Raw genomic sequence first — 22,528 nt, forward strand, 5'->3', positions numbered from 1 at the left:
ACCACAAATATGCATGCCACCCAAAAGCATTATCAAATCCCTCCAGGTCAAGGACATCGGTGTTCTCCAATAGGATCCAATCCTTCAACCAGCAGAGGGCTGCAGCTTCGTAATATAACCTCAAGTCCGGCAGGGCAAACCCCCCTCTTTCTTTCGCATCTGTTAGTATTTTAAACTTTATTCGGGGCTTTTTGCCCTGCCAGACAAATTTAGATAAATCCCTCTGCCATTTTCCAAAACATTCCACCTTATCCACGATCTGGAGGGCCTGAAACAAAAATAGCATTTTCGGCAATACATTCATCTTTATAGCAGCTGTTCTGCCCAGCAAGGAAAGTTTTAATCTTGACCATGTTTCCAGATCTCTTTTTATCTCTGACCAACATTTCTCATAGTTGTCCTTAAATAAATTCAAATTTTTGGAGGTCAAGTGCACCCCTAGGTACTTTACTTTTTTAACCACATTTAGTTCTGTTTCTTTTCTGAACTCCTCTATTTCAGTAGTTGTCAAGTTTTTTGCTAAAACTTTAGTTTTTTGTTTATTCAGCTTGAATCCCGCCACCCGACCAAAATCAGAAATTAATTCTAACGCTCTTTTAGTACTAGAGGCTGGCTCCTGTAATGTTAATACCAAGTCATCTGCAAAAGCTTTCAGTTTATATTGTTTCTCTCCGACCACAATTCCCTGTGTCAACCGGTCATTTCTAATCATGTTCAGTAGCACCTCCAGGACTGAAATAAACAACAGAGGAGATAGAGGGCACCCCTGTCGTGTCCCTTTTTCAATTTTGAACTCCTCTGTCACCACGTTGTTTACTATCAATTTAGCTTTTTGTTCTGAATAAATTGCTTCTATTCCATTTTCAAACCCCCGCCCTACTCCCATCCTTTCCAAATTTTTCTTCATAAACAGCCAAGAAATGTTGTCAAAGGCCTTCTCCGCATCAATAAAAATCAACACCGCTCTTGTGTTTGAATTAATCTGTAAAAACTCCAAAATGTCAATGATGTTTCTTGTGTTGTCAAATAAATGCCTACCAGGGAGAAAGCCTGCTTGGTCCTTATGAATCACTTCATTTAAGACTTTCTTAAACCTACTTGCCAAAATGTCTGCAAAAATTTTGTAATCCACATTTAGGAGTGAAATAGGACGGTAGTTTTTAAGTTGAGTTTTTTCAGATTCTAGTTTTGGGATCAACGTGATGAAGGCTTCTTTCCACGTTTCCGGTGCCTTCCTCCCCTCCATAATCTGGTTGCAAACTTCCAGCAATGGTTGTGTCAATGAGTCCTTCAGTACCTTATAATATTTGGAAGTAAGCCCATCAGGTCCCGGAGATTTGCCCAGTTGAAGGTTCTGAATGGCGCATTCAATTTCTTGGGTTGTAATATTACAGTTCAGGGTTGCTCTCATTTCCTGGGGTATTTTTTGTAATCCATTAGTTATAACAAATTGGTCCACCTCTGAGCTTTTTTGTGGCCTTTGAGAATAGAGTTCTTTGAAATATCTCTGAAAGGACCTTCTAATTTCATCGGGTTTCTGAACCATTCTCCCTTCAATCTCTAGATTGGTAACTGTGTTAAGTTTTTGTCTCTTTTTCAACTGCCAAGCCAACAATTTTCCACATTTGTTAGCAGATTCAAAGGATCTTTGTTTCATTTGTTTAATTTTCCATTCCACCTCTTGATTTATCAGTTTCGAATATTGTGCCTGGAAAAACTTCACTTCTCTCAATACTTCCTTTGATTTAGGCCTGGATCTCAGTTTTCTCTCTCCTTCTCTTATTTTCTCCAAGATCTTCTCCTTCTTTTCATTCCAGAGTCTTTTTTTAATCGTGTTCTGTTGTATTAGAAACCCTCTTATCACTGCTTTGCTTGCGTCCCAGATTATTCTTTTTTCCACATTTGTCTTTAAGTTTATTTCAAAATAGTCCTTTAAAACTTTTTGGGCCTTCTTAACAATCTCCTGATCTCTTAACAAGGCGTCATTCATTCTCCATCTGAACGATCCGGTTGTATTTAGTCTCAATTCCATTCTCAAGGCGTTGTGGTCGGAGCAGGTTTTTGGGCAGATTTCCACTTTTCTGGTCTTAGGTGCCAGCCCTCTAGTTATCCATATTTGGTCGATTCGCGTCCATGTCATATGGGCCTCGGAAAAGAAAGTTCCTTCTTTCCCTAGAGGGTTCTTGGTCCTCCATATGTCGATCAAATCCAAATTGTCAGTCATTTCAAAAAAGGTTTTTGGAAGTCTGCCATCTTTCATTATATTAGCACTTTGTGACTTATCCATATTCACTGAGGCGACACCGTTCATATCTCCCAACATGATAATGTTGTTATAGTCCAAATAGTCCAGCATAATCTCATGCAGCTTCTTAAAAAATTCCGATTTTCCATCATTTGGGGCGTAGATTCCTAGAATTAAAAACTTTTCTCCTTGTGTCTGGATTTCAATTGCCAAAATTCTGCCCTGTTCGTCTTTAAATACAAATTTTGGGGACAAGTTCTCCTTTGCATAAATCACCACTCCTCTTTTCTTAACTTTATCCGATGAAATAAATTCTTGACCTAACCTTTTATTGATTAGCACTTTTCTATGGAGTCTTGTCACATGTGTTTCTTGCAGGCAAATAATGTCCAATTGTTCTTTTTTCAAAATATGAAATACTTTTCTGCGTTTTTCTGGAGAATTCCCGCCATTTATATTCCAACTAAGAAGCTGTAGAGACATCCCGGTCTACTTCTTGGGTATCACAGTTGGGTATCTAATTTGTCGTCCTTTTCCGGAAGCTGTGGTGCCGGGCCGCCTCCAGATGGTATGGATCCTGGTGGTAATCCCGGTGGTGGAGGCCAGGAATCTGTGGCTCTCTTTTGGAGGTCCTCCTCGTTGTCGTGTAGGAACTTCTGGTGGTCTTCTGGTGTTTTAATTCTTACCTTCTTTCCTTTATAGGTGAATGACAGACCTTGAGGAAATTCCCACCTATAAGGGATTGCGTTATATCTTAACAATTTGGCCAAGTCTGTGTATGTGGCTCTAAGGTCCAACAAATATTTAGGAATGTCTCTATAAATTTCTGCCCTTTTGCCTTCGACTTCCAGGGATTTTTTAAAATGTTGGCCTAATATCTTGTCTCTTTCCTCTCTTGTTCTCAAACAAACCAAACAGTCTCTGGACTTATCTTTCTTAACCGATCTTCCCAGTCTGAAGGCCGTCACAATCTTGAAATCTTTATCCTCTTCAACCCCCCAAAATTTAGAGAACAACTCCGTCAAGAATTTCTCTAGGTTGCCCTGTTCCAACTCTGGGACAGCCCTCAGCCTAAGATTACATTCCTTACTTTTCAGTTCCACCACTGACAGGTAGGCTTGCTGTTCTCCTACCTGTCTTTTCAGAGGTCTTACTTCCCCTTTGATCTCTTCCACCTTCTTGCACGCTTGCTCAGCTTTTTGATTGGCTTCCGCAGCTAATTTGTAGTTCTCCGCCGTAGCTCCTTGCAGTTTCTCAATAGCCTGAGTGTGCTGCGAAACCTGATCTGTTAACTTGCTGATAGTAGATGTAGCTCTATCAATTTTAGATGACTGATCGTCCACCTTCTTATTCAAAAGTGCCAATTGTTCCAAAATTTGTTTCAAGACTGGATCAGTTCCTCCAGCTGCCATTTCTTCTGTAGCAGGCGTTTCAACTTCTTCCTCCTGCGCCGTCAACACAGTTGGCACCGAGGATCTACGATGATGAATCAAGGTTGTTTGGACAAGCTGCCCAGCTCTCTTGTCTTTTTTCTTTTCTTTAGCTTCCTCAGCTAAAGCTTCCTTAGCTTTAGCTGCTCTTGTTTTCGCTGGGCCACTCATTCCCCAGCTGCTGTTCAAGGTCAAATAGTCTTTCAAACCATGAGAAAGGCAAGTCCAGAATATAAACAATTAAACCACAAAAAATCCCAATAGGATACAGTTCCCAGACCACTATGCCTCCGCAAATCCACTAGGGGGGGTTTTCAAAGGAAAGAAAGTTTCTTTTCCACCATCAAAGCTCCTATTTCAACTGAAGTCCCCAAGTTCAGAAAGGAGGATTTCAGAAAGTTCTGTTTCAAATTAGTGCCACAAGGTAACGGAGAGGTTTCGATGACAGTATTAAAGCGATAGTGTATCCATCAATGCAACAGTTTATGTTAAAAGAAAAGTTTCAGCAGCCCGACAGTACTCTTTTGCAACACTGGCAGTCCAATAACTCGGTTATCCCCTTCAATTCCACATCTCTTCACAATAGGAGGAGGATTCTCTAACACACTGAACCAAAACATTTATTTCTTCACTCTTTTTCAATTTCTAGAAACACACAGTCTATTAATGCCCCTTCTTACTTCTTTCAAAGTCTCTTTTTAACGCTTCAGCCCGCATCGGGTTCTTTGCTTTGCTCTGATTAGCAGGACCGGAAGGCGGACTTCCTGTTACTCGCCTCCCGTTTTCAGCCGAAATAGACAAATTTAAGTTAATCCTTAATCAGTTCTTTGGTACCCCTTACTCACGGGTAGATTGCAGCCAATCTCGATGTTTTTCAAGAAGAAAGGTCGGCGCTCATCAGCAACAGCAGCGCGGCTTCACTTCCGCGAAAAGAGCGATGAACTCACAGCGCCGCTCCCCCGTTCACGATCCGGAGCCTCTTACGAGGTCCCTTCCTCGCTTCTGGGGGGGCTTCTGGCACCCGCCGAGTCCCACGGCCACAGGCTCGCTCTGCCTGCGGTTTATCTGGATGGGTCTCCGCTTCGCCGTAGCGGAGGACCCTTTTTCGCGGAGCCCCTCTTCACTGAGTAAAGAGGACCGCCATTGCCGTTTTGCGCCGCCTCCGGAAGTCCAGCCAAGTATTCTTGTACTATCTCCTTAGTTTTTTGCTCCAAATTCTTCAGGTCGGGCCTGAGCCTCTACCGCCTGAGCCTCTGCCACCGCTGCTGGTCCCTCCGCTGCCCGAGCTTCTACTGCCTGGGCCCTTGCCGCTGCCACTGGTGCCTCCGCAGCCTGAGCCTCTACTGTCTGGGCCTCTGCCGCTGCCGCTAGTCCCTCCGCTGCCCGAGCTTCTACTGCCTGGGCCCTTGCCGCTGCCACTGGTGCCTCCGCAGCCTGAGCCTCTACTGTCTGGGCCTCTGCCGCTGCCGCTAGTCCCTCCGCAACCCGAGCTTCTACTGCCTGGGCCCTTGCCGCTGCCACTGGTGCCTCCGCAGCCTGAGCCTCTACCGCCTGGGCCTCTGACGGTGCCGCTGGTGCCTCCACCGCCAGAGCCTCTACCGCATGGCCCCTTGCCGCTGCCGCTGGTGTCTCCACAGCCTGAGTCTCTACCGACTGAGCCTATGACGCTGCCGCTGGTGCTTCCGCCGTCAGAGCCTCTAACGCTTGGACACTTGCCACTGCCGCTGGTTCCTCCACCGCCAGAGCATCTACCACCTGGGTCTCTGCCGCTGGTTCCTCCCCTGCCTGAGCCTTGGCCTCTGCTGCTGCCGCCTCTGCCGCCAGAGTGTCTCTGCCGCTGGTGCCTCCTCCACCTGAGCCGCTTCTGTCTGGACCTCTGCCGCTGCTTCCTCCCCCGCCTCAGCCTCTTCCGCCTGGGCCTCTGCCGGTGCCGCTGCTGCCTCCGCCGCCAGAGCCTCTACCGCCTGGGCCCTTGCCGCTGGTGCCTCCAACGCCAGAGCCTCTGCTACCTGGGTCTCTGTACATGCTGCTGGTGCCTCCGCCGTCAGAGCTTCTAAGGCCTGGTCCTCTGCCGCTACCACTGGTGCTTCCACCACTGCTGCCTCTGCCACCTGAGCCTCTCGCCCCTGGGCCTCTGCCATTGGTGCCTCCACCACCAGAGATTCTACCGCCTGGGCCTTTGCTGTTACCGCCTGGTGCCTTCGCCGCCAGAGCCTCTACCGTTGGACACTTGCCTCTGATGCTGGTGCTTTCGCCGCCAGAGCCTCTACCGCCTGGGCCCTTGCCGCTGCCACTAGTGCTTTCGCCGCCAGAGCCTCTGCTGCTTGGACCCTTGCCTCTGATGCTGGTGCTTCCGCCGCCAGAGGCTCTACCGCTTGGACCCTTGCCTCTGATGCTGGTACTTCCGCCGCCAGAGCCTCTAGTGCCTGGGCCTCTGGGTGCCGTTAGTTCCTCCGCAGCCCGAGCCTCTACCGCCTGGGCCCTTGCCGCTGCCACTGCTGCCACTGCTGCCTCCGCCGCCAGAACCTCTACTGCCTGGGCCTCTGCCACTGGTTGCCTCCGCAGGCTTCTGCCGGTGCCGCTGTTGCCTCCGCAGCCTGAGCCTCTACCGCCTGGGCCCTTGCCGCTGCCACTGCTGCCTCCGCCGCCAGAGCCTCTACTGCCTGGGCCTCTGCCGCTGGCTGCCTCCGCAGGCTTCTGCCGGTGCCGCTGGTGCCTCCCCCGCCTGAGCCTCTTCCGCCTTGGCCACTGCCGCTGGTTTTCTCCTGCCTGAGCCTTTACCGCCTGGGCCTCTACCACTGCAGCTGGTGCCTCCGCCACCAGAGCCTCTACCTTAAGGGCCTCTGCCACGGCCACTGCTGCCTCAGCAGCCTGAGCCTCTACTGCCTTGGCCTCTGCCACTCTTGCTGGTTCCGCCGCTGCCCAGGCTGCATCGCTTGGACCTCTGCAGCTGCTGGTGGTGCCTTGGCAGAGTGAGCTTCTTCCACCTGTGGCTATACCGCTGCCGCTGGTTCCTCTGCCTCCCAGGCTGCATCGCCTGGGCCTTTGCCACTGCCGCTGGTGCCTCCGCCGCCAGAGCATCTACCACCTGGGCCTTCCGCTGCTGCTAGTAACTCCTCGGCCTACGCCTTTACCGATTGGGTCTCGGGCACTGCCACTGGTGCCTTCGCTGCCAGAGCCTCTAACGCGTGGGCACTTTCCTCTGCCGCTGGTGCTTCCGCCGCCAGAGCCTCTACTGCCTGGGCCTCTGCCGGTGCTGCTGGTGCCTCCGCAGCCTGAGCCTCTACCGCCTGGGCTTCTACCCCTGCCGCTGGTGCTTCCACTGCCAGAGCCTCTACTGCCTGGGCCCTTGCCACTGCCGCTGTTGCCTCCGCAGCCCGAGCCTCTACCAGCGGCAGCGGTATAGCCACAGGTGGAAGAAGCTCACTCTGCCAAGGCACCACCGGCAGTTGCAGAGGTCCAGGAGATGCATCCTGGGCCGCGGCGGAACCAGCAAGAGCGGCAGAGGCCCAGGCAGTAGAGGCTCAGGCTGCCAAGGCACCAGTGGCCTCTGGTGGCGGAGGCAACAGCAACAGTGGCAGAGGCCGAGGTGGTAGAGACTCAGGCTGCGAAGGCACCAGCGGCAGTGGCAGAGGCCCAGGCGGTAGAGGCTCTGGTGGCGGAAGCACCAGCGGAGGCAGCAAGGGCCCAGGCGGTAGAGGCTCCGGCGGCAGAGGCAGCAGCAGCAGTGGCAGTGGCAGAGGCCCATGCGTTAGAGGCTCAGGCTGCGGTGGCACCAGCGGCAGTGGCAGAGGCCCATGTGGTAGAGGCTCAGGCTGCTGAGGCACCAGGGCAGTGGCAGAGGCCCATGCGGTAGAGGCTCGGGCTGCGGAGGCACCAGCGGCACCGGCAGAGGCCCAGGCGGTAGAGGCTCAGGCTGCGGAGGCACCAGCGGCAATGGCAGAGGCCGAGGTGGTAGAGGATCTGGCAGCCTAGGCACCAGTGGCAGTGGCCGAGGCCCAGGCGGTAGAGGCTAAGCCTCCGCCGCCAGAGGCTCTACTGCCTGGGTCTCTGCCGCTCGTGCCTCCGAAGCCTGAGCCTCTACCGCCTGGGCCTCTTCCACTGCCGCTGGTGCCTCCACCGCCAGAGCCTCTACCGTCTGGGCCTCTGCCAGTGCCGCTGGTGCCTCCGCAGCCTTAGCCTCTACCGCCTTGGCCTCTGCTGCTCTTGCTGGATCTGCCGCCGCCCAGGCAGCATCGCCTGGACCTCTGCCATTGCCGCTGGTGCCTCCGCAGCCTGAGCCTCTACTGCCTGGGCCTCTGCCACTGCTGCTGGTGCTTCCGCCACAAGAGCCTCTACCGCCTGGGCCCTTACCGCTCCCGCTGGTGCTTCCGCCGCCGGAGCCTCTACCGCCTGGGCCTCTGCCACTGCCCCTGGTGCCTCCACCGCCAGAGGCTCTACCGCCGGGGTCTCTGCCGCTGCCGCTCGTGCCTCTGCAGCCCGAGCCTCTACTGCCTGGGCCCTTGCTGCTGTCACTGATGCTTCTGCCACCAGAGCTCCTACCGCTTGGACAATTGCCTCTGATGCTGGTGCTTCCGCCACCAGAGCCTGGGTCTCTGCCAATGCCGCTGGTCCCTTCACTGCCAAAACCTCTACCGCCTGGGCCTCTGCCGGTGCCGCTGGTGCCTCCGCAACCAGAGCCTCTACCCCCTTGGCCTCTGCCACTGCCGCCTTCGCCGCCAGAGCCTCTACAGCGTGGGCACTTGCCGCTGGTGCTTCCGCCGCCAGAGCCTCTACTGCATGGGCCTCTGCCACTGCTGCTTGTGCTTCCACTTCCAGAGCCTCTACTGCTGCCTGGGCCTCTGCCGCTGCCACTGGTGCCTCGGCAGCCCGAGCCTCCACTGCCTTGGCTTCTGCTGCACTTGCTGGATCTGCCGACGCCCAGGCTGCATCGCCTGGACCTCTGCAGCTGCCGTTGGTGCCTCCTCCGCCAGAGCCGCTAGTACCTCGGCCTCTGCAACTGTCGCTGTTGCCTCCGCCGCCCGAGGCTCTACCGCCTGGGTGTCTGCCGCTGGTGCCTCCGCAGCACGAGCCTCTACCACCTGGGCCTCTTCCACTGCCGCTGGTGCCTCCGTAGCCCTAGCCTCTACCACCTGGGCCTCTGCCGGTGCCGCTGGTGCATCCGCAGCCTTAGCCTCTACCGCCTTGGCCTCTGCTGCTCTTGCTGGATCTGCCGCCGCCCAGGCAGCATCGCCTGGACCTCTGCCACTGCCGCTGGTGCCTCCGCAGCCTGAGCCTCTACTGCCTGGGCCTCTGCTACTACTGCTGGTGCTTCCGCCACAAGAGCCTCTACCGCCTGGGCCCTTACCGCTCCTGCTGGTGCTTCCGCCGCCGGAGCCTCTACCGCCTGGGCCTCTGCCACTGCCCCTGGTGACTCCACCACCAGAACCTCTACCGCCGGGGTCTCTGCCGCTGCCACTCGTGCCTCTGCAGCCCGAGCCTCTACTGCCTGGGCCCTTGCTGCTGCCACTGATGCTTCTGCCACCAGAGCTCCTACTGCTTGGACAATTGCCTCTGATGCTGGTGCTTCCGCCACCAGAGCCTGGGTCTCTGCCACTCCCGCTGGTCCCTTCGCTGCCAAAGCCTCTACCGCCTGGGCCTCTGCCGGTGCCGCTGGTGCCTCCGCAGCCAGAGCCTCTACCCCCTCAGCCTCTGCCACTGCCGCCTTCACCACCAGAGCCTCTACAGCGTGGGCACTTGCCGCTGGTGCTTCCGCCGCCAGAGCCTCTAGTACCTCGGCCTGGGCCTCTGCCGCTGCCACTGGTGCCTCGGCAGCCTGAGCCTCTACTGCCTTGTAGAGGCCCAGCGGTAGAGGCTCTGAGCCTCTACTGCCTCTACTGGCCCAAGCCTCTACTGCCTCTACTGGCTTCTGCTGCACTTGCTGGATCTGCCGACGCCCAGGCTGCATCGCCTGGACCTCTGCAGCTGCCGTTGGTGCCTCCACCGCCAGAGCCTCTAGTACCTCGGCCTCTGCAACTGTCGCTGTTGCCTCCGCAGCCCGAGCCTCTACCGCCTGGGCCTCTTCCACTGCCGCTGGTGCCTCCGCCGCCAGAGCCTCTACCGTCTGGGCCTCTGCCGGTGCCGCTGGTGCCTCCGTAGCCTTAGCCTCTACCGCCTGGGCCTCTGCCGGTGTCGCTGGTGCATCCGCAGCCCGATCCTCTACCACATGGGCCTCTGCCACTGCCGCTGCTGCCTCTGCCGCCATAGCCTCTACCGCATGGGCCCTTGCTGCTTCGCTCGTGCTTCCGCCTCCAGAGCCTCTACCGCCTGGGCCTCTGCCAGTACCGCTGGTGGCTCCGCAGCCTGAGCCTCTACCGCCTCTGCCGCTGCCGCTGGTACCTCCCCAACCTGAGCCTGTAGCGATTGGGCCTCTGTTGCTATCAAAGGGTTAAAAGAGTAGCAGAAACGCTCTAATCACTGAGCAGCTGGAGGTCATTAGGCTTCCAGGAACATGAGTCTGTATAAATAGTCCCCCTGTTTGTTTGTTCTTCCCCTTCTCCCTTTGGGTGTGTGTTTTGCTGAGATGTGTGGTTCGTCGCCAGGATTGTTTTTTGGCGTTTTGTAAATAAACCTTATTTTTGATTTACAAACCGCATGCTCCAGGACTCCTTTTAGGAAGATGCTGCCTCTCCTGCCCTTCTTAGCTGCTGCGCGAAATCCTCTGCCGTGGTGAGACTTTTAAAGAAGGAAGTGCACTGGGCATTTACATTAAACTAATTAAAGTTTAATGGGACAGGTTATGGGGTGTTTGTACGTCAAGAAGGAGATAAGGAGAGCAGTTCAGAGTGATTTATGCAAGGACTGGAGTGAAGACAGAAGCGGTTGCCGACAACGAAAGCCTCCAAAGCAGCTTGAGTCCTGCAACGTGCCTAGAAAAGTTTTAAAGAGGCACTGCGCAGTTTGTACTCGCTGGAAGACGTCTGATTCCTCAAGGAGCCACCTCAGCAGCTGGGAGACGGTCTACAGGTGTGTGAGTATCGTTCCTAAGCCCCAGGGAGGATGACAGAGTCCCAGGAAAGTTTTACTGTCCCGTTTACGCGACTCAATGGGAAAAATTGGCAAGATTGGAAGGCTAGAGTAAGGGTTTGGTTGCAAGCAAAAGAGTTGTGGAGCTGTACTGAAGCACCGCCTTTACAGGCAGCTGCAGACGCGTCTGCAGAAGCCAAAGCAGCAGCAGCAGCTTCACAGAAACGCGACAGGAAAGCCCAAGGTCTACTAGTTTTGGCAGTGGGACCAGAGCAAATGCCTTATGTTTCTGAGTTAAAGAACACGCATGAGGTCTGGACGGTTCTGCAGCGGTTAAATTCCAGAAACACTGCGGGGGCCAAGATCCATGCTACAAGATGTTTGTTTGATTTACGTCTCCAACCGGGAGCGTGTGTGAAAGAACATATTGCCAAAATGGTGTCTGCCTTTAATCAACTAAGGCAGCTGGGCATTCCTTTCTCTATGGAGCAGCAGTCATACATATTGTTGTCTTCTCTTGATAAAAGCTATGAGACTCTAGCTCTAACTTTGGAAGCTATGCCTTCAACTGAATTAACCCTTGAATACATTTCTTCTCGGCTTGCGGATGAACAGGATAAAAGGCAAAGAGAAAGAGGTTTGTCTTTAAAGGGGAGTTATGCTGTGCCTAAGAGTGTTGATGCTGAGTTTGAGCACACAGTAAATGCTTTTGCAGCTAGACACTGTTTTCGCTGTGGTTCCCCTTCCCATCTAATCGGGAATTGCACACGTGAACCTGGTCAAGACAGCAACAAGGCCGTTACCCCTAGTTACCAGACAAGGAGTTCCAGGGGACGTCGAAGAAGAGGAGGAGGTCGTGGCTACTCCCACAGCACACAGCACATGGCTTCAGCAATGGCGTTGATGCAAGGGCGTGGCCAAGGCAGCAATCTACGCTGGTTGATCGACAGTGGTGCATCTCACCACCTGGTAGCGCCATCTAGTGTCCGTTTGCAGAATTGCAGACATTTGCAAACCCCTAAAGTTGTGACAATGGCAGATTCAACTAAACGTTCCTTAGAGACTGTAGGCACAGTGTTCTTGAATTGTTTGCAAACAGAAATTGATGCCTACGTGCTAAAGGGACTGAAGGGGTGTATTTTGTCTGTGTCAGAACTTGATAGAAATGGGTTTAAAACTGTGTTTGAAAATGGGGTTTGCACTATTTCAAAGAATAACGTATCTCTTTTGCAGGTGGAATGCAGAAATGGGTTATATTATTTTGAGACAAGTCCAGATGAAGTTGAACAGGTTCATGCTGGTTGTGTGAACACGCCTACCCATAATTCTTGTGTTCATTTATGGCACCGCCGTTTAGGGCATATTAATTTTCAGTATGTTAAAAGGCAACCTGAATTATCAGAAGGGTGCAAATTGAACAAATGTACTAAGTATTTGGATTGTACTGCATGCAAAAGTGCGAAGGTTCATAGATGCAGCTATCCCAGTTCAGATAGGAAATCTGACAAAGTATTCCAACTTGTGCATATGGACCTGTGTGGCCCAATGCCTGTTGCTAGCATGGGAGGTTCAAAGTATGCACTGTGTCTCTCGGATGACAAAACAAAGGTTACATGGTTTTTTCCTCTCAAAACAAAAGCAGATACTGCAGAAACAGTTAAAAATTGGGTTCATGCGGTAGAACTTGAATTCGGTACTAGAGTACTTGCTTTTCAGACAGACAGAGGGTCAGAATTTACCGGGTCTGTGTTGCAGAATTTCTTTAAGAAAAAGGGAATTAAGCATCGTCTGTCTACACCTTATTCCCCCCAAGAAGGAGGCGTGGCCGAACGTAAAAATAGGGTTCTGCAAGAGTTGGCAAACTCTATGTTGTTTGATGCTAAACTTCCTCAGAGTTACTGGGCGGAAGCCTGGCAGGCGGCTACTCATATTCTGAACAGAGTATATAATTCGGTAATTGATACTACGCCTTATTTTGCTTTATATGGGAAGAAGCCCAAAGTTAATTACTTTCGGGTGTTTGGATCTCAAGCCTATGTACTTATCCCAAAAGCGTTAAGGAAAAAGGGAAGTCCAAGGGCTAGGAAACTCATCTTTTGCGGGTACGAACCACATGCCAAATCTTGGAGGTTTGTGGACCCAGGTGGGGATACTACAAGAGTGGTCCTCAGTAGGAGCGCTGATTTTTGTGAGCAGTCCGGATGGACTCACTTACACGCTAACCCTGACATTTTGAGAGATGATTTAGGCATTCATGCTGAGAAAGAAAGTCCAGAGAGTGATGAGCCAGAAGGGGATGGTGCACATGGTTCAGATGCAGATTCTGATCAGGCACGAGGTTCTTCTCCTAAGGTAGAAAAGCCAGAATCTAGGAGTGCTCCAACTTCGCCAGTCAGTAGGCCTAGCAGACAGCAAAAGCAAAGCAGGTCACCTGCAACACCAAGCCCAAGGGAGGTATCTAAACGGAGGTCTTTATCCCTAGAGGCACGTCCAGACATAAAGTCTGAGACAGATTCTGACAGCCAACGGTCAGAGGGGGCACAAGAGGAGCAATTGCGCAGGTCAAAACGCGCCACGAAGGGCAAGCCGCCAGAGCGGTTTAAGGTGACAAGTGTATACGTAAATATGGCACAGTGTGAGCCAGAAAGCTATATGGAAGTACAACAGCTTCCAAGCTCAGAAGCCGTAAAGTGGCAGGAAGCAATGGAAAAAGAGATGGCTTCAATGAAGTCTCTCGGTGTGTTTACAAGTACAGAGCTTCCGAAAGGGCAACAAGCTGTAGGTTGTCGATGGGTATATCGTTTAAAGCCCACAACTACTGAAGAGTTGCAATATAAAGCCCGACTAGTTGCAAAAGGGTTTTCGCAGCGCAAAGGTGTTCACTATTCTCAAATCTATGCCCCTACTTCAAGATCGGAGTCATTAAGAATGCTTCTAGCCTCTTCAGCTAAGAAGGGAAATAAGCTGTTTCATTTTGATGTCAATGTGGCTTATTTAAATGCAGACTTACAGGAGGAAGTCTATATGACACCACCACCAGGTTTTGAAGGAGACAAGCCAAACCAGGTCTGGCGCCTACACAAATCCATTTATGGGTTGAAACAGTCCGCCCGTAATTGGAATTCCTGCTTAAACGATGCTCTAGAGAGCATGGGGTTCAGAAAGAGCGCAGCAGATGCGTGTCTTTATCTAAAAGGCTCGGGATGTGAACAAGAAGCAGTTTTGATATTTGTTGACGATTTATTATACAGTGGAAAGGATGATAAACTTGCACAACAATTTGCCACAAAGCTTGGAGAAAAGTTTCAGATAAAATCACTAGGCAATGTATCTGTTTATCTAGGAGTTAAAATTCAGCAAGATGAAAATGGTAACTATTGGCTTAGCCAAGAAGCTAAAATCCAGCAGTTGCTGGAAAGGTTTAAAATGAACAACTGTGCTGGTGTTAAAACCCCAATGGAGTTAAGTTACACAAAGGATGCTCAAACTGAGCAAAAGGCAGAGTTCTGTAATCCCGGGGTTTACCAGTCAGCGATAGGCAGTCTACTCCACATTGCACAGTGGACTCGGCCCGATATAACATATGCTGTCAACATGCTGTGTAGACAAGCTGAAAAACCATCAATGCATGCTTGGCAAGGAGTAAAAAGAGTTTTAAGGTATCTCCAAACTACCAAAAGCTTTCGCTTAAAACTATCAGCAGAGGGCAGCACACAACTTGAATGTTGGGCCGACAGCAGTTGGGCAGATGCTGGACCAGATAGAAAATCAGTGTCAGGAATAGCGATAAAATTTGGAAATGCACTAATTGGTTGGAGATCAAGAAAACAATCACTTATAGCTTTAAGTTCAACTGAATCTGAGTTCAATGCGTTATCAGATATATGTAGAGAACTGGAATTTTATAAGCAACTGGTACAAGAATTGTTTGGAGAATGTTCCCTACCTATCAGAGTGTGGGAAGACAATCAACCTTGTATTAAACTAACTAAATCAGGTCAATTCAAGGCGCATACAAAACACTTGGATATCCGTTATCAAAATGTATGCCAAAGTGTAAAACAAGGTTTAATTGAACTAAAGTATTGTCCAAGCCAAGAAAATCTCGCAGACGGTTTTACAAAAGCTTTGAGTCCGCAATCTCATAAATGTTTCTGTTCAGGTTTAAATTTGTATTAAGGTTGGTACAGCTCAGTGTTACGAGCGAGAGGGGGTGTTGCTATCAAAGGGTTAAAAGAGTAGCAGAAACGCTCTAATCACTGAGCAGCTGGAGGTCATTAGGCTTCCAGGAACATGAGTCTGTATAAATAGTCCCCCTGTTTGTTTGTTCTTCCCCTTCTCCCTTTGGGTGTGTGTTTTGCTGAGATGTGTGGTTCGTCGCCAGGATTGTTTTTTGGCGTTTTGTAAATAAACCTTATTTTTGATTTACAAACCGCATGCTCCAGGACTCCTTTTAGGAAGATGCTGCCTCTCCTGCCCTTCTTAGCTGCTGCGCGAAATCCTCTGCCGTGGTGAGACTTTTAAAGAAGGAAGTGCACTGGGCATTTACATTAAACTAATTAAAGTTTAATGGGACAGCCTCTGCCTCTGCCGCTGGTTTTCTGCCGCCATAGCCTCTACCGCCTGGGCCCTTTCCTCTGCCGCTGCTGCCTCCGGCGCCAGAGCCTCTACTGCCTGGGTCTCTTCCGGCACCGCTGGTGCCTCCACAGCCTAACACTTTACTGCCTGGGCCTCTGCCACTGCCGCTGCTTCCTTCGCCGCCAGAGCCTCTACCGCCTGGTCCCTTGCCGCTGTTGCTGGTGCTTCCGCCGCCAGAGCCTCTACTGCCGCCGGTGCCTCCTCAGCCCGAGCCTCTACCGTCTGGGCCCTTGCCGCTGCCGCTCGTGCCTCGGCAGCCTGAGCCTCTACTGCCTTGGCCTCTGCTGCACTTGCTTGATCTGCCGCCGCCCAGGCTGCATCGCCTGGACCTCTGCAGCTGCCGTTGGTGCCTCTGCCACCAGATCCTCTACCACCTGGGCCTTTGCCGCTGTCACTTGTGCCTCCGCAGCCCGAGCCTCTACTGCTTGGGCCCTTGCCGCTGCCGCTGATGCTTCCGCCACCAGAGCCTCTACCGCGTGGACACTTGCCACTGATGCTGGTGCTTCCGCCGCCAGAGCCTCTACTGCCTAGGCTTCTGATGCTGGTGCTTCGGCCGCCAGAGCCACTACCGCCTGGTCCTCTGCCGCTGCCGCTGGTGCCTCCACCGCCACATCCTCTACCGCCTGGGCCCTTACCGCTGCCGCTGGTGCTTCCGCCACCAGAGCCTCTATCGCCTGGGCTCTGCCACTGCCGCTGGTGCCTCCGCAGCCTGAGCCTCTAGCACCTGGGCCTCTTCCACTGCCGCTGGTGCCTCCGCCGCCAGAGCCTCTACCGTCTGAGCCTCTGGGCTGCCGTTGGTAACTCCGCATCCCGAGCCTCTAGCGCCTGGGCCTCTGCGACTGCCACTGGTGCCTCCGACGCCAGAGCCTCTACTGCCAGGGCCTCTGCCACTGCCACTGGTTCCTCCCCCGCCTGATCCTCTACCGCCTGGGCCCTTGCTGCTGCCGCTGGTGCCTCCCCCGCCAAAGCCGCTTCTGTCTGCACTTCTGCCGCTGCCGCTGGTTCCTCCCCCGCCTGAGCCTCTTCCGCCTGGGCCTCTGCCAATGCTGCTGGTGCCTCCGCCGCCAGTACCTCTACCTCCTGGGACTTTGCTGCTGCCGCTGTTGCCTGCATCGCCAGAGCCTCTGCCACCTGGGTCTCTGCCACTGCCGCTGGTGCCTCCGCCTCCCAGGCTGCATCAGCTGGGACTCTACCACTGCCGCTGGTGCTTCCTCCACCTGAGCCTCTTCTGTCCCGACCTCTGCGACTGCCGCTGGTGCCTCCCCCGCCTGAGTCTCTTCTGCCTTGTCCTCTGGTGCTGGTTTTCCGCCGACTGAGTCTCTTCTGCCTGGGCCTCTGCCACTGTTCCCTCCCCCGCCTGAGCCTCTTCCGCCTTGGCCTCTGCCGCTGCCGCTGGTTTTCTGCCGCCTGAGCCTTTACCGCCTGGGCCTCTTCCACAGCCACTGGTGCCTGAGCCTCTACTGCCTGGGCCTCTGCTGCTCTTGCTGGTTCCGCCGCTGGCCAGGCTGCATGGCCTGGACCTCTGCAGCTGCCAGTGGTGCCTTGGCAGCGTGAGCTTCTTCCACCTGTGGCTCTACCGCTGCTGCTGGTGCCTCCGCCGCCAGAGCATCTACCACCTGGGCCTCTGTCGCTGCTGCTGGTTCCTCGGGAGCCCGAGCCTCTTCCGTCTGGACCTCTGCCGCCAGAGTGTCTCTGGTGCTGGTGCCTCCTCCACCTGAGCCTCTTCCGCCTTGGCCTCTGCCGCTGGTTTTCCTGAGCCTCTTCCGCCTGGGCCTCTGCCGCTGCCGCCTCTGCCGCCAGAGTGTCTCTGGTGCTGGTGCCTCCTCCACCTGAGCCTCTTCCGCCTTGGCCTCTGCCATTGGTTTTCCTGAGCCTCTTCCGCCTGGGCCACTGCCGCTGCTGCTGGTTTTCTGCTGCCTGAGCCTTCACCGCCTGGGCCTCTACCACTGCAGCTGGTGCCTCCTCCGCCAGAGCCTCTACCTTCAGGGCCTCTGCCACGGCCACTGGTGCCTCGGCAGCCTGAGCCTCTACTGCCTGGGCCTCTGCTGCTCTTGCTGGTTCCGCCGCTGCCCAGGATGCATCGCCTGGACCTCTACAGCTGCCGGTGGTGCCTTGGAAGAGTGAGCTTCTTCCACCTCTGGCTATACCGCTGCGCTGGTTCCTCCGCCTCCCAGGCTGCATCGCCTGGGCCTTTGCCGCTGCCGCAGGTGCCTCGGCAGAGGCCCAGGCGGTAGAGGCTCTGGTGGCGGAAGCCTCTACTGCCTGGGCCTCTCTCACTGCTGCTGGTGCTTCCGCCACCAGAGCCTCTAAAGCCTGGGCCCTTACCGCTGCCGCTGGTGCTTCCGCCGCCAGAGCCTCTACCGCCTGTGCCTCTGCCAGTGCCCCTGGTGTCTCCACCGCCAGAGGCTCAACTGCCGGGGTCTCTGCGGCTGCTGTTCGTGCCTCCGCAGCCCGAGCCTCTACTGCCTGGGCCCTTGCTGCTTCTGCCACCAGAGCCTCTACTGCTTGGACACATGACTCTGATGCTGGTACTTCCGCCGCCAGAGCCTGGGCCTCTGCCGCTGGTCCCTCCGCAGCCATCGCCTCTTCCACCTCGGCCTTTGCCGCTGCTGCTGGTGCCTCCACCACCAGAGCCTCTACCGCCTGGGCCTCTGCCTCTGCCGCTGGTGCCTCCGCAGCCCGAGCTTCTACTGCTGTCTCTGCTGGTGCTTCCGCCATCAGAGCCTCTGCCGCCTGGGCCTCTGCCAGTGCCGTTGGTGCCTCCGCAGCCTGAGCCTCTGCCGCCTGGGCCTCTGCCGCTGCCGCTGGTGCCTCCGCAGCCAGAGCCTCTTCCACCTCGGCCTTTGCCGCTGCTGCTGGTGCCTCCGCCGCCAGAGCCTCTACTGCCTGGGACTCTGCTGGTGCCGCTGATGCCTTCGCCGCCAGAGCCCCTACCGTGTGGGCACTTGCCGCTGGTGCTTCCGCCGCCAGAACCTCTACTGCATGGGCCTCTGCCACTGCTGGTGGTACTTCCGCTTCCAGATCCTCTACAGCCTTGGCCTCTGCTGCACTTGCTTGATCTGGACCTCTGCAGCTGCCGTTGGTGCCTCCGCCGCCAGATCCTCTACCACCTGTTCCTTTGCCGCTGCCGTTCGTGCCTCCGCAGCCCGAGCCTCTACTGCCTGGGCCCTTGCCGCTGCCGCTAAAGCTTCCGCCACCAGAGCCTCTACCGCTTGGACACTTGCCACTGATGCTGGTGCTTCCGCCGCCAGAGCCTCTACTGCCTAGGCCTCTGATGCTGGTGCTTCGGCCGCCAGAGCCTCTACCGCCTGGACTTCTGCCGCTGTAACTGGTGCCTCCGCCGCTAGAGCCTCTACCGCCTGGGCCCTTACCGCTGCCGCTGTAAGGGTCTCTGCTGCTGGTGCCGCCGCCTCCAGAACCTATACCGCTTGGTCCCTTGCCGCTGCCGCTGGTGCCACCGCAGCCCGAGCCTCTACCGCCTGGGCCCTTGCCTCCGCAGCCCAAGCCTCTACCGCCTGGGCCCTTACCGCTGCCGCTGGTGCCTCCGCAGCCCGATCCTCTACTGCCTGGGTGTCTTCCGACACCGCTGGTGCCTCCACAGCCTAACCCTTTACCGCCTGGGCCTCTGCCACTGCTGCTGCTTCCTTCGCCTCCAGAGCCTCTACCACCTGGTCCTTTGCCGCTGTCGCTGGTACTTCCGCCGCCAGAGCCTCTACTGCCGCTGGTGCCTCCGCAGCCCAAGCCTCTACCGTCTGGGCCCTTGCCGGTGCCGCTGTTGCCTCCGCAGCCTGAGCCTCTACCGCCTGGGCCTCTGCGACTGCCACTGGTGCCTTCGCCACCAGAGCCTCTACCGCCTGGTCCCTTGCCGCTGCCGCTGGTGCTTCCGCCGCCAGAGCCTCTAATGCCTGGGCCTCTGGGCTGCCGTTGGAGCCTCCGCAGCCCGAGCCTCTACCGCCTGGACCTCTGGCACTGCCGCTGGTGCCTCCGCATCCCAATCTTCTACTGCCTGGGACTCTGCCGCTGCCGCTGGTGCCTCCTCCACCTGAGCCTGTAGCGATTGGGCCTCTGCCTCTGCCGCTGGTTTTCTGCCGCCATAGCCTCTACCGCCTGGGCCCTTTCCTCTGCCGCTGCTGCCTCCGGCGCTAGAGCCTCTGCCGCCTGGGTCCCTTGCCGCTGCCGTTGGTGCCTCCGCAGCCACAGTCTCTACCATCTCGGCTTCTGCCGGTGCCGCTGGTGCCTCCACAGCCAGAGTCTCTACCGCCTGGGCCTCTGCTGCTCTTGCTGGTCCCGCCGCTTTGCAGGCTGCATTGCCTGGAACTCTGCAGCTACCGGTGTTGCTTTGGCAGAGTGAGCTTCTTGCACCTGTGGCTCTACCGCTGCCGCTGGCTCCTCCACCGCCAGAGCATCTACCACCTGGGTCTATGCCGCTGCTGCTGGTTCCTGGGGAGCCCGAGCCTTCAGTCTGGACCTCTGCCGCTGGTGCCTCCACCGCCAGAGCCTCTGCTACCTGGGTCTCTGTACATGCTGCTGGTGCCTCCTCCGTCAGAGCTTCTACGGCCTGGTCCTCAGCTGCTACCACTGGTGCTTCCACCACTGCTGCCTCTGCCACCTGAGCCTCTCGCGCCTGGGCCTCTGCCACTGGTGCCTCGGTCACCAGAGACTCTACCGCCTGGGCCTTTGCTGTTACCGCCTGGTGCCTCCTCTACCTGAGCCTCTTCCGCCTGGACCTCTGCCGCTGCCGCTGGTACCTCCCCCACCTGAGCCTGTACCGATTGGGCCTCTGCATCTGCCGCCATAGCTTCTACCACCTGGGCCCTTTCCTCTGCCGCTGCTGCCTCCGGCGCCAGAGCCTCTGCCACCTGGGTCTCTGCTGCTGGTGCCGCCGCCTCCAGAACCTATACCGCTTGGTCCCTTGCCGCTGCCGCTGGTGCCTCCGCAGCCCTTCCGACACCGCTGGAGCCTCCACAGCCTAACCCTTCCGCCGCCAGAGCCTCTACTGCCGCTGGTGCCTCCGCAGCCCAAGCCTCTACCGTCTTGGCCTCTGCGACTGCCACTGGTGCCTTCGCCACCAGAGCCTCTACCGCCTGGTCCCTAGCCGCTGCCGCTGGTGCTTCCGCCACCAGAGCCTCTACCGCCTGGGCCCTTGCCGCTGCCGCTGGTGCCTCCGCAGCCCGAGCCTCTACCGCCTGGACCTCTGCCACTGCCGCTGGTGCCTCCGCATCCCAATCCTCTACTGCCTGGGACTCTGCCGCTGCCGCTGGTGCCTCCTCCACCTGAGCCTCTTCCGCCTGGGCCTCTGCCGCTGTCGCTGGTTGTCTGCTGCCCGAGCCTCTTCCGCCTGGACTTCTGCCGCTGCCGCTGGTACCTCCCCCACCTGAGCCTGTAGCGATTGGGCCTCTGCCTCTGCCGCTGGTTTTCTGCCGCCATAGCCTCTACCGCCTGGGCCCTTTCCTCTGCCGCTGCTGCCTCCGGCGCTGCCGTTGGTGCCTCCGCAGCCCGAGCCTCTACCGCCGGGGCGCTTGCCGCTGCCGCTGGTGCCTCCGCAGCCCGAGCCTCTACTGCCTGGGTCTCTTCCGGCGCCGCTGGTGCCTCCACAGCCTAACCCTTTACCGCCTGGGCCTCTGCCACTGCCGCTGCTTCCTTCGACGCCAGAGCCTCTACCGCCTGGTCTCTTGCCGCTGCAGCTGGTGCCTCCGCAGCCTGAGCCTCTACCGCCTGGGCCCTTGCTGCCTCTGCTGATGTTTCCGCCACCAGAGCCTCTACCGCCTGGGCCTCTGCCGCTGGTGCCTTCGCTGCCAGAGCCTCTACCTCCTGGGCCCTTGCCGCTGCCGCCTCCACAGCCTCAGCCTCTACCACCTCTGCCGCTGGTACTTCTGCCGCCAGAGCCTCTACAGCCGCTTGTGCCTCCGCAGCCCAAGCCTCTACCGTATGGGCCCTTGCCACTGCCGCTGGTGCCTCCGCAGCCAGAGCCTCTACCAACTCAGCCTTTGCACGCTGCCGCTGGTGCTTCCGCCGCCAGAGCCTCTACTGCCGCTGGTACCTCCGCAACCCGAGCCTCTACCGCTTGAACCCTTGCCTCTGATGCTGGTGCTTCCACCGCCAGAGCCTCTACCGCCTGGGCCTCTGCCGCTGCTGCTTCCGCTGCCAGAGCCTCTACCGCTTGGTTCTCTGCCGCAGCCGCTGGTGGCGCTACAGCCTGAGCCTCTACCGCCTGGACCTCTGTCGGTGCCGCTGGTGCCTCTACACCTGAGCCTCTTCCACTGCCGCTGGTGCCTCCACCTCCAGAGCCTCTACCGCTTGGACACTTGCCTCTGATGCTGGTGCTTCCACCGCCAGAGCCTCTACCGCCTGGGCCCTTGCCGCTGCCGCTCGTGCTTTCGCCGCCAGAGCCTCTGCTGCTTGGACCCTTGCCTCTGATGCTGGTGCTTCCACCACCAGAGCCTCTACCGCTTGAACACTTGCCTCTGATGCTGGTGCTTCCGCCGCCAGAGCCTCTACTGCCTGGGCCTCTGGGTGCCGTTAGTTTCTCCGCAGCCCGAGCCTCTACCGCCTGGGCTTCTGCCGGTGCCACTGTTGCCTCCGCAGCCTGAGCCCCTACCGCCTGGGCCCTTGCCGCTGCCGCTGCAGCCTCCGCCGCCAGAGCCTCTACTGCCTGGGCCTCTGCCGCTTGTTTTCTGCTGCCTGAGCTGGGCCTCTGCCGCTCTTGCTGGTTCCGCTGCTGCCCAGGCTGCATCGCCTGGACCTCTGTGAGTGCCGCTGGTGCCTCGGCAGAGTGAGCTTTTTCCACCTGTGGCTATACCAATGCCGCTGGTGCCTCCGCCTCGAGAGACTCTACCGCTTGGACACTTGCCTCTGATGCTGGTGCTTCCGCCCACAGAGCCTCTACCGCCTGTGCCCTTGCCGCTGCCGCTGGTGCCTCCGCAGTCCGAGCCTCTACCAGCGGCAGCGGTATAGCCACAGGTGGAAGAAGCTCACTCTGCCAAGGCACCACCGGCAGCTGCAGAGGTCCAGGAGATGCATCCTGGGCAGCGGCGGAACCAGCAAGAGCGGCAGAGGCCCAGGCAGTAGAGGCTCAGGCTGCCGAGGCACCAGTGGCCTCTGGTGGCGGAGGCAACAGCAACAGTGGCAGAGGCCGAGGTGGTAGAGACTCAGGCTGCGAAGGCACCAGCGGCAGTGGCAGAGGCCCAGGCGGTAGAGGCTTTGGTGGAGG

This window comes from Podarcis melisellensis (genome assembly GCF_964234715.1).
Source record: "Podarcis melisellensis genome assembly, chromosome: 18".
Lineage (NCBI taxonomy): Eukaryota > Metazoa > Chordata > Lepidosauria > Squamata > Lacertidae > Podarcis > Podarcis melisellensis.